Source organism: Ochlerotatus camptorhynchus, unplaced genomic scaffold (assembly GCF_037179485.1).
Source record: "Ochlerotatus camptorhynchus isolate MF236.1 unplaced genomic scaffold, CSIRO-AGI_Acam_v1.1 ptg000438l, whole genome shotgun sequence".
Lineage (NCBI taxonomy): Eukaryota > Metazoa > Arthropoda > Insecta > Diptera > Culicidae > Ochlerotatus > Ochlerotatus camptorhynchus.
The window spans coordinates 1,682,763-1,701,366 of NW_027040924.1; positions in this window are offsets into that span (position 1 = coordinate 1,682,763).

An 18,604-nucleotide genomic window follows, 5' to 3' on the forward strand; every position below is an offset into this window, starting at 1 on the left:
AAGCTGGGTGCAACATTCAGTTCAGCCTGGAGGCTGTCCATAAACCACGTAGACCCCCTCGTATACTTTACTAAAATTTTAAATTTATTTTTACCGAGCGTATACTGTGGCTGGACTCCCCTCCCCCATTGAAGTCTTCGTGGCTTTAAAACAGGCCCCAGTTTGACATTATTAATTTTGGTATCAAAATTCTGGGAGAAGTACTTAAATGCTACAAATAATGACGAGGTCGAAGAAAAATAAGTAAAACATGAAGCATTTATTTTCTTTAATTACAATTTCACACATTTTTCTTCCGTTGAAAATGAATACCGTTTGACAATAATATACTTTTCGTTTTGAGGCTCAAAACTATGGAATGACTGTGTCCCCGAAATTTGGTTCACATGTATATAACGGTTTTTCAATTTTCTTTCCATTATATATATGCATTCATTAAAATTACTCACTATAAATTTCATGCATTGTTTCTTCTCATTGTAGACAGCGAATAACGAATAGCAAGCAAGGGCGCTATAACCTAGGCGAATACAGCATTCCCTCCGTATAGGTTACGTCCGCACACCGCTCTATGTTGTCCTTCGACTGAGGTCGGCTGGATCGATTGAGGGATGGCAGTGGGTGGGCGGTGCCGTCCACGCTTGTACGGAGGGAGGTCTGTAAGCTCGAACACAAGGGGTGTTCCATCCCAGGAGATCGGACAACCAAGGAGTGTACATTAACTTTCTTAGCTCTGTCACTCCCAACGATTTATATAGCCTATTTTCAAATCCTGCATACGGAGCGGTTGGTACGGTATGTCCCCGCTCTTTGATTACCTGTGGATTAAATGTTAACCACTGTCTATACTTATTAAGTAGACATGGTAAACATTCACTTCCACAAAAATTAACTAAACGCTACACAGTAGGCCTGGCCGCTTTATTGTTTGTTTTACATCCTTGATGTGCAGCAGGCATTAATAATGACAAGAAAAATGATAGATGTATCATTTTCCAGGATTCTTTCAAGTACTGGCTGTGTATGTGTAGAATAGACTACACTAGACTAGACAACAGGCTGTCGGCCTACACCGAAGGTGTAGACGGCCTGCAAGCAGCCAGTACGGGTTCCGAAAGGGCAGATCCACGGTGGACGCCATCCGCGACGTCATCCAGACGGCAGAGGTGGTCCATCGGAAACGAAGGGGCATTCGCTACTGCGCGGTGCTAACCTTAGACGTGAAGAACGCGTTCAACAGCGCGTGCTGGGGGGCGATAGCCCGCTCGCTACACCAGCTCCAAATTCCCGGAGGGCTGTATAAGATTCTGGAAAGCTACTTCCAGAATCGTGTGTTGACGTACGACACAGAAGATGGCGAAAAATGCGTTAGAGTCACCGCAGGTGTGCCACAAGGCTCCATCCTGGGCCCGGTGTTATGGAACGTCATGTACGATGGACTGTTGAGGATAAAATTCCCGGTAGGCGTGAAAATTGTAGGTTTTGCCGACGATGTCACGCTGGTAGTCTGTGGGGAATCCCTCGAGGAGGTAGACTGTGCAGGCTTGTGGAGGAATGGATGAGAGCCAGGAAACTGGAGCTCGCCCATCACAAGACGGAAGTGGTCGTAGTCAACAATCGCATGTCAGTACAGCATGCGACGTTGACAGTCGGCGGAAGCACAATTAGGTCTGTGCGCTCTCTAAAACTCTTGGGGGTCATGCTCGACGATAAGCTCAGCTTCGGCTGCCACGTTGAGTACGCCTGCAAGAGAGCGTCTATGGCTGTGGGGGCATTATCCCGTATGATGTCAAACAGCTCGGCAGTGAATGCCAGTAAGCGCAGGCATCCTCATTAAGGAGGATGTGGCGTGCTATGACGCGAGGACCGTTCGAGGGGTGCGCAACAACGCGCGAGTTGTGTCGACCGCGAGATGGCAATCGGAGTGGGAAAACTCCACAAAGGGGAGGTGGACTTACCGCTTGATACCTTCCGTATCAAGCTGGGTCAACAGGCGCCATGGGGAAGTAAACTTCCACCTGACACAGTTCCTGTCAGGCCATGGCTGCTTTAGGAGCTACCTGCATAGGTTCGGACATGCAAGTACTCCCATCTGCCCCACATGTGCTGGTGTCGAGGAGACCGCCGAACACGTCGTGTTTGCCTGTCCACGTTTCGAGGCAGTATCGAGCGCTATGCTAGCGGTATGCGGAGCGGATACCAGTCCGGATAACATCGTTCATAGGATGTGTGGTACCACCGAGAACTGGAGCGCGGTGGTGACTGCGGTCACCCACATAGTTTCGGTATTACAACGACAGTGGCGAGCCGAGCAGCAGTTACCTACTGCCCGACCAGATCGTTAGAGTATTGCTAGAGAGGCGCCATAGCGCTACAGCGGCCCCTCCCACGAAGTAATGCCTTCGGGCGGTTCCGGGGAGGTCAAGGGCCAAGCGCACAGGGTAAGGTTTAGTGGGTCGGGAGTGAAATTCTCCCATCCCCACACCCTGAGTTCCTTCTCAGGTGTCTGTGAGCAGATTCCCCCCTGCATAAAAAAAAAAAGACTAGACTAGACTAGACTAGACTAGTAAACAGTAGTTCAGAATTTTCTCACCACGTGGCGTTAGTATACATGTACACTTCTCGCATATGCTATATCTCGAGATGCTGATCAGATAGAAAGTTACTGTCTACGGCAAAGTTGTTCAGGAGGTCAAGGTTTTTTGGCTGGTGGACAGTAGTTCAGAATTTTCTCACTTCATGAGACACTTGACCAGATAGAAAATAACTGGCGTCGGCAAAGTTGTTCAGAAGATCACGAAATTTTTGCACGTGGGCAGTTGTTCAAAATTTTCTCACTACGTAGCGCTAGTGAAATGTGAAATTCTCTCCTGTGATATATCTCGAGATCCTGACCAGATAGAAAGTTATTGTCTTGAAAGTTAAGTTAAAGCCTATATTAGGTGCACAATGTTTCAGAATTTTCTCATTACGCGGTACTAGTGTACACGTAAAATTTCCACATATAAAATATCTCGAGATCCTGACCAAATAGAAAATTACTGTCTTCGGCAAAGTTGTTTAGGAGATCAAAGCTGTTTTGCTGGCGAACAGTAAATAATTCAGAAAATTTTCGGTATGTGGCGCTAGTGTGCATGTAAAATATTTGTATATGCTATAGTTTTAGGTCAGGAAGTAACTGTCATCATCAAAGTTGTACATGCGGCAAAGTTCTTCCGGATGATGAAAATGCAAATGTGTTTTGTTCAAAGCTCTCTCATGTAACGTCCAAGTTTTGGTTGCCAAATACAGTACATTTCTAGCTGTTCAGGATCTCGAGATATTATATATGCTAAGATTTCACGTATATTCTAGCGCCGTCTAGTGAGAAAATTATGTACTGTCGACCAACGAAAAAGTTTTGATTATTGTGCACCAAATTTTTAACTATTGTGCACCAAGAAATAGGCTTTGATCTCATCAACAACTTTGTCGACGACAGTAACTTTCTATCTGGTCATGATCTCGAGATTTTCCATGTTGTAACGAATTAAATCAAATCCCACGCAGTACGGATACCGTTTACGCTGTTTGCATTCACATTTCTCTATTATCCGCATTTTTTTTAGGGGTTTAACTGTGATAAAAGTTTAGCTTGTTTTGTTATTCCTTAAACCCGTTGGTTTCATATCGATTGGTAGCTCGGCTGCAAAATGGCAATGGAAAACTGTGAGTTCGTGTGACTGTTGTACAAATTACTACGCGCGAGTACTCGTGTTACAAAAGTTGCCGCGAGTAACGGAGGATTAAAGAAGGTGGTAAAATTTTGTACACATATTCGAAAAAACCTCAGAAACTTGCTAAGCAATTCGAGAGTTCCCATAATTTCAGTTTAGTTCTTACTAGTCCTATCGAGAATCAGGTTGCTCGGGACTATCTGAATATTTTCTCTCGGGAACATATTTTTGATGATTCCTGGGGGACTGATTTGGACGAAGTAAGATCTATAACTAAAAAGTTTCATAATATGAAAGCTCCAGGTGATGATGGAATTTTCTATACATCAAAAAACCTCCAGAGACCAGAGAGTACCTTTTCTTGCTTGGTAAAATTATTTAACAGATGTTTCCATTTGGCATACTTTCCTGATAAATGGAAAAATGCAAAAGTTGTTCCAATTTTGAAGCCGGATCTAAATCCAGCCGAAGCTTCCAGCTACCGTCCAATAAGTTTGCTTTGGTCAATAGGTAAACTTTTTGAAAAGATAATTTTGAATAGAATGATGTTTCATATCTATACGAATTATTTTTTTGCAGGTGAGCAGCTTGGATTTCGCCATGGGCATTCAACTACTCATCAACTCTTAAGAGTTACCAATTTAATTCGTTCAAACAAATCTGAAGGCTACTCACCTGGAGTTGCTCTTCTAGACATAGAAAAAGCATTCGACAGTGTTTGGCATGAAGGTTTGATTGCTAAATTGAAAAACTTTAATTTTCCACTCTATATTATGAAATTAGTTCAAAATTATTTATTGACAGAACTCTGCAGGTAAATTATCAAAATTCCAAATCTAAACGACTACCTGTTAGAGCAGGAGTTCCTCAGGGTAGCATGCTTGGACCTATATTGTATAACATTTTCACTTCGGACCTCCCTGGTTTGGTTCTGATTTCGGCGTTGGTCGCGAGGAGCTGCCGTCGCGAGTGGTTGGTGATGGAAAGTGGATGCAGCCCTTTTTTTCTCTGCTAATATCCCTCTAGAGTGTATTTCGTTGTTGATGGGGTTTGCTCTGCTATGTGAGAACCGAAAGGCGAGAGTGTTGTTTTTAACACCGGTTGAAGAATTAGCGGCAGCATATATATTGGAGCTCTTCGAAATCATCGTGATGTCATGGATTCCTTTGCAACATATCGGGTGAGATCTTTCCTTTATTTTTCTCGTAATCCCATTTTATCGTTAGTCATGTTAGTTATACATCACACTTTACATTTTACATTTACATCTTTACATTATTAGTAATTAGAGATAAAAATATATATTTGCTTAATATAACCTTGAAATTTCAGTGTTACATCCACTTGATATTGTGAGCTGAGGAAACATAGAGCTGCAACTTATTATATGTAAAATAATTATTATTTTCATTGCAGAATATCAACTATTTTAGCTATATAAATTTATATTCATTATTTCATATTTAATGTTTTGATAGATTTCATTTCTCCACTACACATATTTTCATTATATAAATAAATACTGGGTTGGGAGGGAGCATCAGGGTATCATTTGACCTGGGACTGGACGATGGAGTGGTATGACAACCGGAGTCTAGGAGGGAAGAAACACTATCATTTTCTTTATCCTACCGATTCGATTGTGGTGGTGTGAATTCTACTTCAACAGTTTCAGTGAGATTGACGCGCCCTTTTTTACAAACCATCCTGTAGGAAGCTTAATAAGTATTGCGAATTGTGTTATTCGATTTGTTGGATCGTATCGTTGGAAGGAGATTCTTAAATTCCCGTGGATTTCGTGTAAGTGTCTCTGCTTACGGGTCTGCACCTCCGTTTTTGGCCATTCATACAGCGATATTGTAAATTCAGATCGGTAGCTCAAATTGATATGGCTATTAAGTGGAGCTGCATACAAGACAAGATCTTTGAAGGGATGGTGGCTACCTTACATACATACATACATATCTAAACTTGATTTCAATTTGCTTTCATTTTGATTTGATGCTGAACTTTGCTCGGGTATATAAACTGGACTCAAACTAAAAACCATTACAAATTATTAATATTCGTTCACCTGAGAGGTTTGTAGATAATTTCAGCAACTTACTTTGTCACATTTCTACATCACAATGAGTTTCTATATTTCTATTGAATTTAAATTAAATTCCATAATCCACAAGCACAAAAAACTATCTGTTCGAGTTAAAATCAAATCTCAAACCAAATGAGGCTGTTGTTTACGCATATTTTTCAGAAAACTACAAAATAACAATACAAAACGTGATTCAATCGCATCATTTTACGAGGAAAATCGTCACTATTCACTTGTTTGTACTCTACTACAGTGTAAATGGGGAGTTACATAATAAAACTTTAATAATTATATCACCCGTTCTCGAGCACAACTACGTTCTTGTACACTGTTGCTTCAAGGAATTGTTTGATTTCATGGCCTATACATGCACTTCCACTTCGAATTTTCAATTACACAAATCTTTGAAATCGAAATATCACCTGAAATCACTACATTATGTATGCTGCAGCCCGAGCAAAGTCCAGCATCAAAATGAAAGCATATTTAAATCAAGTTTTGATATCAACATCAAACTGAAATCCTAATTTGATTTCAGTTTATGCAATTGACAAGTTTTGTTTTCATTTTGCTGTACATTTGCTCTTCAAAAATATGTTGTTGCGGGTTTGATTTCATTGCCTCAGCAGTTATACTAGAAAACATGTTTTGTTTTCAACAGGAAAAATTGATATCGAATTGAGTTTTCAGTTTGCTCTCACTGATAGCAGAAATAGTTTTCAATGTGATGCCACTTCATTCCACTGCGTCCTAGCAAGAAGTACGGTCGACTTAGTTCGCGCTCCGCTATTTTGGAAGTTTTCTCGCTATTCGCTTGATTTAAATTGTCAGTTTTTTCTCGCTTAGAGTTCCCAGCTAAATAATTAACTAAAAGTGAGTTTTTTTCTGAGAAGAAAGTGTGTTTTCGGCATCATCGGAAGGAAAATTGTTTTTACGATTGCCAATTCGCCAACCATTTTGCGCACCATCGGTGCGTGGTAACGCATACCTGCACACGGATCATCGTCATCGTGTGTCAGCATCTGCCTCCGCATTTACACCGCTCATCTATCATCGTGTGTTCAGCTGAGTGCCGACACTCACATAAGCACACACCAACGAAGACCGCCCGCACACGCGGATCGAAGATCATCCACGCTGCGCGTCGCTCCGCTGCTGCTGTGTAAACGCTCGGTGGTAGTAGTATAGGATTATCAGATAAGTTTTTATTCTTGTTTCTCTCTTTCGCCCATCAGTTAAATTTTAAGTTTGTGTTCTGTGTTTGTAGTTTTTTTTTTGTGTATTGTGTCCGAGTGATTATCGTTTCAGTGGTAGAGCGTTTTTCACTCCCACTAGTACGGCAAAATGGACATTTGGTCGCAAGACGAAATGGACGTTTTGTTGGAAGATGACACCACTTTGCCACGCGATGGCAAGAAGGGTCGAAAACGTACGTCATCTCTCCCTGGTTCATCGTCTCAGTCTGGCAAAGGACAGGCTCAGATAAACCCCCGATCGCGAGCCTATCCAGATGACTCGACTGGCCCATGGGTTGTCTACTTTCAGCCCAGAAACAAACCTTTGAATGTAATGCAAATTACTAATGATCTGACGAAGCGATACTCGGTCGTGACTGAAATCACGAAGGTTAGGCACAATAAACTTCGTGTCTCCGTCTCTAACCTGAAGCAGGCTAACGAGATAGCTGCCTCCCAGCTCTTCACGCTCGAGTACAGAGTTTACATCCCAGCTCGTGATGTGGAGATCGAAGGTGTGGTCACCGAAACGAGTCTGACCCCCGAGATCTTGGAGAAGCAGGCGGTTGGCCGTTTCAAGAACCGTTTGCTTCCTCCGGTGTAGATACTGGATGTCCAAAAACTGGGCTCAGTATCTGTCAGCGAGGGTAAAAAGAGTTTTACCCCCACAGACTCGTTCCGTGTGACCTTTTCTGGTTCAGCCCTTCCTCACTACATCGAGCTGGGAAAACTTCGACTACCTGTGCGTTTGTTCGTTCCCCGGGTCATGAACTGCCAAAACTGTAAGCAGTTGGGACATACGGCCTCCCACTGTGGCAGCAAGGCACGCTGTTCCAAATGCGGAGAGAAGCATGGGGATGACACCTGTGCAGCTACCGCACCAAAATGCGTGTACTGTAAGGGAACTCCTCATGGTATCTCGTCATGCCCGGTGTACAAACAACGCGGGGAGAAATTACAACGCTCACTTAAGGAACGTTCCCGGCAGTCTTTTGCAGAAATGCTTAAGACGGCCACGTCATCGACCAACGACAAAAATCCCTTTTCTCTTTTGTCAGATGACGAGACTGACTCTGACTTGGCTGAGGAGGGAACTTCTTTCTGTTTTTCAGCACGGAAACGAAAAGCCCCTTCTTCATCTGGGTTGTTCTCATTTGATAAAATTGTGGACGATATTCTCAAGTACCTGAATATTTCTGATCCTCTCAAAAGCATTGTTCTGGCAATGCTTCCTACTGTGAAGACCCTCTTGAAGCAATTGACATTGAAGTGGCCCCTCATTGCAGCAATCATTTCCTTCGATGGATAATTTTCCAAACGAGGTCGGGGATTTGATCACTATTCTACAGTGGAATTGTCGAAGTCTTATTCCTAAATTAGACTCTTTTAAGTTTTTAGTTCACAATAATGATTGCGATGCATTTGCTCTTTGTGAAACTTGGCTCTCTTCAGATATAGATCTTCCTTTTTATGATTTTAACATTATTCCACTGGATCGTGAGGATTCGCGTGGAGGAGGGGTACTTTTGGGGATCAAAAAGTGCCATTCTTTCTATAGAGTGAATCTTCCACAATTTACAGGTATTGAAGTTGTCGCATGTCAGGCTATTATTAAAGGTAAGAGCCTTTGTATTGCTTCTGTTTATATTCCTCCTAGAGCCGTTGTTAATCGAAAACAACTTCAAGATATATGTTCAGTACTTCCTGCTCCACGGGTACAGGCTGGGGGGAACTGTATGATGACAACCGTTCTACTTTTATATATGACCTCTGTGATAACTTCAATATGACAATTCTTAACAATGGAGAAGTAACACGTTTGGCTGGACCATCTTCGAATGGAAGTAAATTAGACCTCACACTTTGCTCTAACTCATTATCGTTGGATTGCACGTGGAATGTGATCCAGGATCCCCACGGTGATCACTTGCCGATCAAAATTTCGATTGCCAGTGGGTTCAATCCGTCGGAATCCGTTAACGTCGCGTACGACCTCACCCGTAATATCGATTGGACAACGTTCAAGACCGCGATAGAGGAAGCCGTGTCGTCGGTAGAAGGGCTTCCCCCGTTTGAGGAATATAACTTCCTCTCCAATCTGATCTTGGACAGCGCGCTTCAAGCTCAAACTCGGCCGGTTCCTGGAACGTCTTTGCGTAGGAAACCTCCTTCCTCTTGGTGGGACCACCAATGCACTGAGGTTTATCGTAAAAAGTCCGACGCGTTCAAGCTTTTCCGGAAACGTGGAACACCCGTGTATTTCGAAGCGTACTCGGCTCTTGAACGCGAACTCAAGAGCCTCATCAAAGCCAAGAAACGCGGATACTGGCGGCAATTCGTGGACGGATTATCGCGCGAAACGTCGATGAATACGTTTTGGAACGCGGCGCGAAGGATGCGTAACCGGTCTTCGAACAACGAGAGCGAGGAGTACTCAGATCGTTAGATTCTCAAGTTCGCGCGAAAAGTATGTCCTGATTCCGTGCCGGCACAGATGATTCCTCGCGAAACGACGAATTCTGTAGACGAGATCAGCCAGCCTTTTTCAATGCTGGAACTCTCACTCGCGCTCCTTTCGTGTGGCAATTCGGCTCCGGGGGCTGATAGAATCAAGTTCAACTTGTTGAAGAACCTCCCAGACGTCGCTAAGAGGCGCATGTTGAACTTGTTTTGTCAGTTCCTGGAGCTCAATATTGTTCCGCATGATTGGAGGCAAGTGAGAGTTATAGCCATTAAAAAGCCTGGAAAACCCGCTTCAGATCATAACTCGTATCGTCCCATCGCGATGTTATCGTGCATTCGAAAATTGTTGGAGAAAATGATCCTTTTTCGCTTGGACAAATGGGTTGAGACGAACCACCTACTCTCAGATACTCAATTTGGATTCCGTAGGGGCAAGGGAACGAACGACTGTCTCGCGTTGCTTTCCACAGAAATTCAGTTGGCTTTTGCTAAAAAAGAGCAAATGGCTTCTGTATTCTTGGATATCAAGGGGGCTTTTGATTCAGTATCCGTTGAAGTCCTTTCAGACAAACTCCACGCTTGTGGCCTTTCTCCATTAATAAATAACTTTTTGTACAATTTGCTGTCAGAGAAACATATGAGCTTTTCTCATGGAAACTCTACAGCTTCTCGATTTAGTTACATGGGGCTCCCCCAGGGCTCATGTTTAAGCCTCCTTTTGCATAATTTCTACGTCAGAGAAATTGACAATTGTCTAAGTGACAACTGCACGTTGAGACAACTTGCAGATGACGGAGTAGTGTCTATGACAGGGCCCAAAGGGGTCGACCTGCAAGGACCCTTACAGGATACCTTAGACAATTTGTCTACTTGGGCTATTCAGCTAGGTATTGAATTCTCCACGGAGAAAACTGAGTTGGTCGTTTTTTCTAGGAAGCATAGCCCAGCACAACCGAAGCTTCAACTTTTGGGTAAACCGATCACTCATTCTATGTCCTTCAAATATCTTGGGGTCTGGTTCGATTCAAAATGCACCTGGAGATCCCACATTGAGTATCTGAGACGAAAATGCCAACAAAGGATCAATTTTCTCCGAACAATTACCGGAACGTGGTGGGGAGCACATCCGCAAGATCTTCTAACGTTGTACCGGACAACGATTTTATCGGTTTTAGAATACGGTAGTTTTTGTTTCCAGTCGGCGGCTAAAACTCACATCATCAAACTGGAACGTATCCAGTATCGTTGTCTTCGTATCGCGTTAGGATGCATGCACTCGACTCATACGATGAGTCTAGAAGTGTTGGCGGGCATGTTGCCACTATCGGATCGGTTTTCGGAATTGTCCCTCAGGCTCCTCACCCGTTGCGAAGTAATGAACCCACTGGTAATCGAAAACTTTGAAAAGCTTCTTGAGCTGAACCCTCAAACTCGTTTTATGTCATTGTACTACGTGTACATAACACTGGATGTCAGCTCTTCACAGCATAATCCTCATCGTGTATGCTTCTCCGACTTCGGCAATTCAGTTAGTTTTGATTTATCTATGACGCGGGAGATTCGTGGGATCCCAGAACATCATCGTTCCATGATTGTTCCGTCAATTTACGCTGCAAAGTTTGGCCAAGTTGATTCCGCAAGATCGTTCTTCACAGATGGATCACTAATAGAGTCGTCCGCTGGTTTTGGTATTTTTAACGAATTTCATAGCGCCTCTCGAATGCTTCAAGCTCTTTGTTCCGTATATGTTGCTGAGCTGGCGGCAATACATTATACGCTAGAAACGATCGCCTTACTTGCACCAGATCATTATTTTATTTTTACGGATAGTCTCAGTTCTGTCGAGGCTATTCGCTCTTTGAGGCCGGTAAAGCACTCCTCGTATTTTCTCATGAAAATACGAGAGCTTTTAAGTGCTTTATCTTTAAGATCTTTTGTCATCACCTTTGCATGGGTCCCATCTCATTGCTCGATTCCGGGCAATGAGATGGCTGACTCACTTGCTAAGGTGGGCGCTATGGAAGGCGATATTTACGATCGACAAATCGCCTACGATGAATTTTTCTTCATTTATCGTCAACAGTCACTCGTCAGCTGGCAGAATAAGTGGAGTGAAGGGAGTTTGGGACGATGGCTATATTCGATCATCCCTAAGGTGTCGAAGAGTTCTTGGTTCAAGGGGTTGGATGTGGGTCGAGACTTCATTCGTATGATGTCTCGCCTCATGTCCAATCACTATTCGTTAAACGCTCACTTGTTCCGTGTTGGGCTGAAGGACAGCAATCTCTGTGAATGTGGACAAGGTTACCAAGACGCCGATCACATCCTTTGGTCTTGTGCTGAGCATCGTGGAGTCAGCTGTGCGATTCCCTTCGGGCTCGAGGTAGACAACCTAATGTTCCAGTTCGGGATATTTTGGCTAGACGCGATCTGGAGTTTATGAAACTCATATATGTTTACTTTAAGAATATTAACATTAGATTGTAAGTTTTATTAACCTTGTGTTTAGTTTGTATTTTGTACGTGTGGGTTTTTTTTATGTTTGTTTTCAAGATGAATAGAAATTAGTTCATGTTTTAGGATTAATTAAATATTTGTATCGTAAACCACATTTCAAACCTCCCTCTCCCTTTTCCCATCAAAAAAAAAATTGTAAATTCTCACTAACCTCGAGACAACCGCGAGTATCCGGCAGGCTTCCAGTGCGCGCGCTACCGTATGCGAAACGCAATACGAATAGTCTCATAGTCATAGCAGTCTCATGCGCAAGAGATTTGTAGCACTCTGTTTCTCTCTCTTCAGTTTTGTCGCATCTCACATTCTCATAATTTCAGTGTGTCGCACTGTTTTGTAAGCACAGCACATTTCCGGATGTATGCGTTTCATGAGAACGAGTATCATGCGACGTCGCGCGAGCCGAAGCTCATGCGCTTTTCGCAATGAGACGTCGCTAAGCGACGTTTCAATGCGGGATCGAAATAACAAACTCAACTGGAAGACCAACTCGTGTTCTTGATGTGGGAAAAGTGTTGTTTTGTTTTGAAAACGATGGAAAGCGACCTAGCTACTACACTCTTATCGAACATGGAGAAGAGGTGTCGGATGGTTATGACCAACAAAGTTTTCCTAGCGGAAATTTTCGTTGATTAAAGGATTAACTTGAAAAATAGCCCATTCATAACGAACGAAGGAAGAGATGTGGTTTTGGTAAGCGAAATGGACAATCAAGTTGTGGTTTATTTGCTCGTTAATACATATGCTTTTTCTTAATTTCACCGAGGGTCCACGGTACTATCACTAGGACTATTTAGAAATCTGTCGTCGCAAATTGATTGTTTCAATTCAGCTGATATGAACTATCCTGTGAGCACTAACACATCTGAAGAATTCAGTTGCTGCCGTAGTAAGTTTGTTGATTGACAGGTATTCAATACAATTCCTGAAGCAAGAAGCTTAGCAACAATCCGTAATACAGATATGACACAACTTTTTCCTAAATTTATTACATTAACCTTAATCCAGCATTTCCTAACTACGTACACTGTGGTGCAAAGTTGATCGGACAAAGGTCGTTTTCATACAAACTAGCCAAGTTTAACATGTTGTAAATGTGTTCTGTTATGATTATGAAATTTTGACGCAAAACTACAAATATTTTGAGATTCACGTGTAAGAAATACCAAATTTTTTGAAGCACCTGCTGGAAGGTGACAAAAAAAATTAAATTTGTGCATAGGTGATCGGACAAAGGTCAATGGAAAAGCAAGTTTTGAGTCAAAATTTCAACTCAATTGATCATAACAGAACAAATTTACAACATGTTAAACTTGGTTAATTTTTAAGTGTAGACTTGTGTGTATGTAATAAGAAGTCACCACCAACGTTTTTGCAGCAAAGTACACTTCTGCGTTGAAAATAATCCCTTAAAATAGTGTTCACTCAAGCAAGACAAAATACAAATATTAATCTTCAGAGTTCTACTATTACTAGCGTGTTGATATGATCGGTCAAGTCAGACCGAACTGTTTTTTTTTTTTTGATTTCGAGAAAAACGAATTTAAAGTTGGCTCTTCAATATTGTGTCCTATGTAATGGGACAAATCATTAGACCGTTTTCTCTTGCTACTCTAATTTTTCAAATCTGGCTGAAAAAGTGAAATATAGCTGAGGGAATTCTTGATCTTATGATATCATTAACTCATTTTTTGTTTTTATTTTCCTACTTAGTCGCTTCTGACTTAACGCCGACTATATGATCTTGTATAGTAAAATGTAGTGCTATTTTACATTCAAAATCGTCCATTTATATTTTTACTGGTCTGAGTAGAAGTATTCTGAGGGATTGTGAGTCTAATTTGGTGCAAATGCGCAATAAATTGTTTATTTTTTCCACCAAATGGGCTGAAAGCTTTAGAGGCTTCCAAAAAATGTATTTTAGAAGATTTCCGCATAAGGACTTGTTGAAGGACACATAGTTCCACAGATATTCCGGTATTATTTGGGGTGCTAACATGCTAACGGTATCCCAACCAGGGATGGGAAATCATTTTCATTCATTTCGTGCATTCATTTACATTCATTTGCCTCTAACTTTTTTCATTAACAGAATTCCGTAAAATAGTGTTTGAAGCTTTTGAAGGTTTTGATATTAGCTACATCTTTTGTAAATGACTCAAATCGGTATCTCTTATGCATGATGAATCAGAGTGATAAGAACCCACCATTGTTTTTCAGTGAATATAAATTGCATTCACTGAAAAACAATAACATGTTCTGCCAGCTCTAGTTCGTCATGCATAAAAGATTCAGATTTTAGTTATTTACAGAAGGCGTAGTTAATATCAAAAGCCACAAAAGCTTCATACATCATTTTACGGTATTCTGCTGATGGAAAAAGTTACAGACAAATGAATGTAAATGAATGCACGAAATGAATGTAAATGATTTTCCATCCCTGATCCCAACTACCGTAAGGTTATTTCTTTATCTGGGAGATAGTATTTATTTCCTAATTACTATCTGTCCAGTTACAGAAATCCGTCTTGCTCTTAATAGTTTTGAATTCGTACCACCTACGATATTGTGCAACCTGTTCGATCCTAATGCTAATGCTAATGCTAATGCTGATCCCAACTATCGTAAGGTTGCCATCCACCGCTCACGTAGTCTTCCTTTACCTTCCTTTAGCATCCTTTCGACAAGCAATTGCGTCTTCCTAGGATCATGAGTGGTGATCTTACGGTGATTCCAGTATATCTCTGGAACCATGTGTTGAGCCTGCTTGAATCTATACTAGAAGATATTTCTGGAACCATTTAAAAACTTCACCCCATTTGAAAAAGGCACACAAGTCTTCTGTGAACAAACCCTTGCAGTCCCTTCTCTCGTCACCCGACAACATCACATATGATGGGACCGCGAGAGTCAAGGCATGCGAAACAGCGCACGGCGATGGCGCCCTGAGAGAGCGCATTGAGATGTTTCAATGAAACAGTCGCATGTGATTGAATACATGCGTCGCATTGAGAGAGCAATGCGATGAGACAAAAAAAATGAAACGCTTGAATTTGTTGAGAGCGTGTAGCTTGTCGCGCGCATCGTTCTGGTCTCTCTTTTGTACAATTAATGTAGCACACCATGGATTTGAGAGTCATGCGACGTTCTGTCTCACAGCTCGCTGTCGCATTTGTGTACGCGTGAGATTTCCGGAAGCCTGGTATCCGGTCCAGCTCCTTTAACTTTAAATATAAGAAATCAATAATGTATAACAAAAATGATAACTCGGCTCTGTAAAGTTTATTCGATTGAGCCTGTACAAATAAAGTAATTAATAAAAAAAAAATGTGATGCCACAGGAAGATTTTTTACTCTCAATTTTGATATTTTAACCGTTAAAACGACCAAAACTACAGCAACCTGAGTAATCAGCGAAATCACAACATCAAATTTAGATTTCGAATTATAGAAACTAAAATTGATAAACCTAAAACTCCTTCACAAACACAAAAAGTTAAAAAAATATACTAAAGTATCTTTCATAATTTATAAAATTTAAATATAAAAATAATAATATAAACTTTGCTCGGGAAACGATACACATGTCGTAGAAGCTGATATTAGTGCACTTCAAGTTTCGAAGTGGTTCCGAAAATAAGTTTGTCACAGCGATTTACCTTATTCTTGCGCAAACTACAAAAACCTACGTGTTCATTGACAGAGCAGGAAGTCAATATAAAAATAAGTACAATTTTACAAATATCACATACATTAAAATTGATTTCGAAATGGACGTTCATTGATTTGTTTTCCGTCGATCTTGTTTTCCGTGCTGAGCACCAATGCTACCGACGCCAGGGAGGCAGCTCCCACATCTGGACCCTACCTATCGACCCACCAACTCATGAGCCGGGGACCAACGGCTTCACTTCCCTTCCGAAGGAAGGCGTGATCAGAGATGTTATGCCTCAGAACATCCCGGCGGCGCCAACTGGGATTGAACCCAGGCCTTTTGGAGTGAGAGGTAATCACGTTTACCCCTACACTACCGGCGCCGCTGAAATGGAAGTTGAATGGAACTTCCACACGAGCTCCCACGGGAAATATCCATGAGATGGATTTGATTTCATGGCCTATACATGCACTTCCAATCTTTGAAATCGAAATATCACCTGAAATTACTACTTTATGTATACTGCAGCCCGAGCAAAGTCCAGCATCAAAATAACAGCAAATTGAAATCAAGTATTGATATCAACATCAAACTGAAATTATAATAGGGGTATTCACTATGCGCATTGTAAACATATACACTATCGTAAAAATACCAGGGTCAATTGGAGTGTAATGGAAGTTTACACATTTACGAAGGTGTATACGTTTACGATGCGCTTTGTGAATACCCCTAATTTGATTTCTGTTTACGCAATTGACAAATTTGATACCAAATTTTGTTTTCATTTTGCCGTACATTTGCTCTTCAGAAATATGTTGTTGAATACACTGGAGCCGCTTTTTACGCAGTGATGCGTCTCGCGTAAAAAAAACCGCGTAAATTCCGGAATCAGCGTAAATTCCGAAATCCGCGTAAAAAAAACCGTGTAAAAAAACCGCGTAAAAAGCGACTCTAGTGTATAACGATACACTGCGTAAATTCTTTAATCTGCGTAAAAAAAACCAAAATCCGCTTAAAAAAACCGCGTAAATTCCGAAATCCGCGTAAAAAAAAAACCGTGTTAATTCCAAAATCCGCGTGAAAAAAAAAACCGCGTAAAAAAAACTTGTAAAAAAACGCGTAAAAAGCGACTCTAGTGTACTTGTTTTGTTATCAACAGGAAAAAATGATATCAAATATAGTTTTCAGTTTGCTCTCACTGATAGCAGAAATAGTTTACAATGTGATGTCACAGGAAGATTTTTTTGCTCTCAATATTGATATTTTAACCGTTAAAACGACCAAAACGACAGCAAACTGTGTAATCATTATCAGCGAAATCACAACTCCAATTTGATCTCAGACTTTGCTTGGGAAGCGTGCTGGGTATTAGTTTAGCTTTGTTGCCCAGCAGAGACAAGTTAATAACAGATGCATCGTCGTTCTACGAATGGGCTGTTGAGCATCAAGGCACAAAATTTCATTTTTTTTTATTTGTCGTCAATCAGTGTAGACTGCTTGCTTACGTTAAACAAGAGGACTACGAAGCAGCTTCGGTTAAACTCGAACTTCGGATGGAATATTGCAGCAAGAAGAATATGTTTTCAAAATCAAACGATATTCTAAGAGAACCGAGAGTGAAGTAAAAAAACTTGAATGTGAAAATTAAATATAATTTAGCACATTTTGTTGTCGCTTTTATTCATTGTACTTAAATCACATGTTCATATACATTGTTGTGGCTAAAGAGAGTACCAAGGGGGCTGAATCCCTTCCAGATCAATGCAGGACAACCCTGAATTTTGAATTATCGAAAAAAAATATGGAAAAATTTATAAAAAGAAAGTTTACAACTTATTATGATTTTTTTATGCAAAAATTGTTGCGTGTATCTGACAGCATATTTTCTCAGTTTTCAGATGGTGACCTCAGAATCAAAATGTGGTACACACTTAGTTTTTCCGAGCTCGGCTGTAAAAATATCGACAAAAAAAATTTAATGAGATCTCAGCAAACACTTCAATTGTTTGCTGAGATTCATCTAAGCATTATCCGAGACTCAGCAATCAAATTTCACTTTTGCTGTGATCTCAGTGAAACTTATTTTTGCCGAGATTTGCACAGCCGAGCTCGGTAGAAAAAACATAAGTGTGTAGCGAACATAGTGAAAAAATCCAATATGGCGGTCCAATGATAAAATCCAAATCTAAGATGACCGCCAAAAAAATGTCTATTCCGACTGATAGGGCTCCTTCGTCTTCATAATAACATGTTGTTTGCAGGAGGGTTCCATATGGAATTTCAAAGATTTAACATAATGAATAATATGTCAAAAATCGCTAAATCAACTCTTTTGAAAATTGTAAGGCCTTGGTGAGCGAGGGCCCATTAATTTGAGCTAAGGGTGCGACCCCGGGGTAATGATTAGCATCCATACCTCTCACGCCAAAGTTACGAGTTTAAATCTCACCCCCGGACAAGTCACGAATGACCCAAAAGTGTTAGTGACTATAGTAAAAAAAAAAAAATAGCTAAGAAAGTATCAATCTAATTTTTTCATCTCAGTTTCAACCAATCAAGCGGATATACCTATTTAAATATTTAAAGACCATGTGTCCATGGCGGCCTGGTTTCAACGAGAATTACTGTCTTGTAGTTCGATACCCACTTTATCACATTCTCTAATACTTGGGTCAGTTTATTCAATTTGAAATTTTGATCACTTTTCGTAGCAGTGCGTCGATTGTGTCTTTAAGGGGAAGTTTACAGCCCCGAAAATAAAAAAAAATATATTTTCGGCACGTTTTTATTTCTCTAAAAACATTGGAAAAAATATCGAAAACTCAAGAAAATCAGTTTCTTCCTTAGATTTTTGAGAAAAATTTACAAGTAAACAACTTTATGCCATGATAAATTACAAAAAATATTATTGCACGTGAATTTTCCT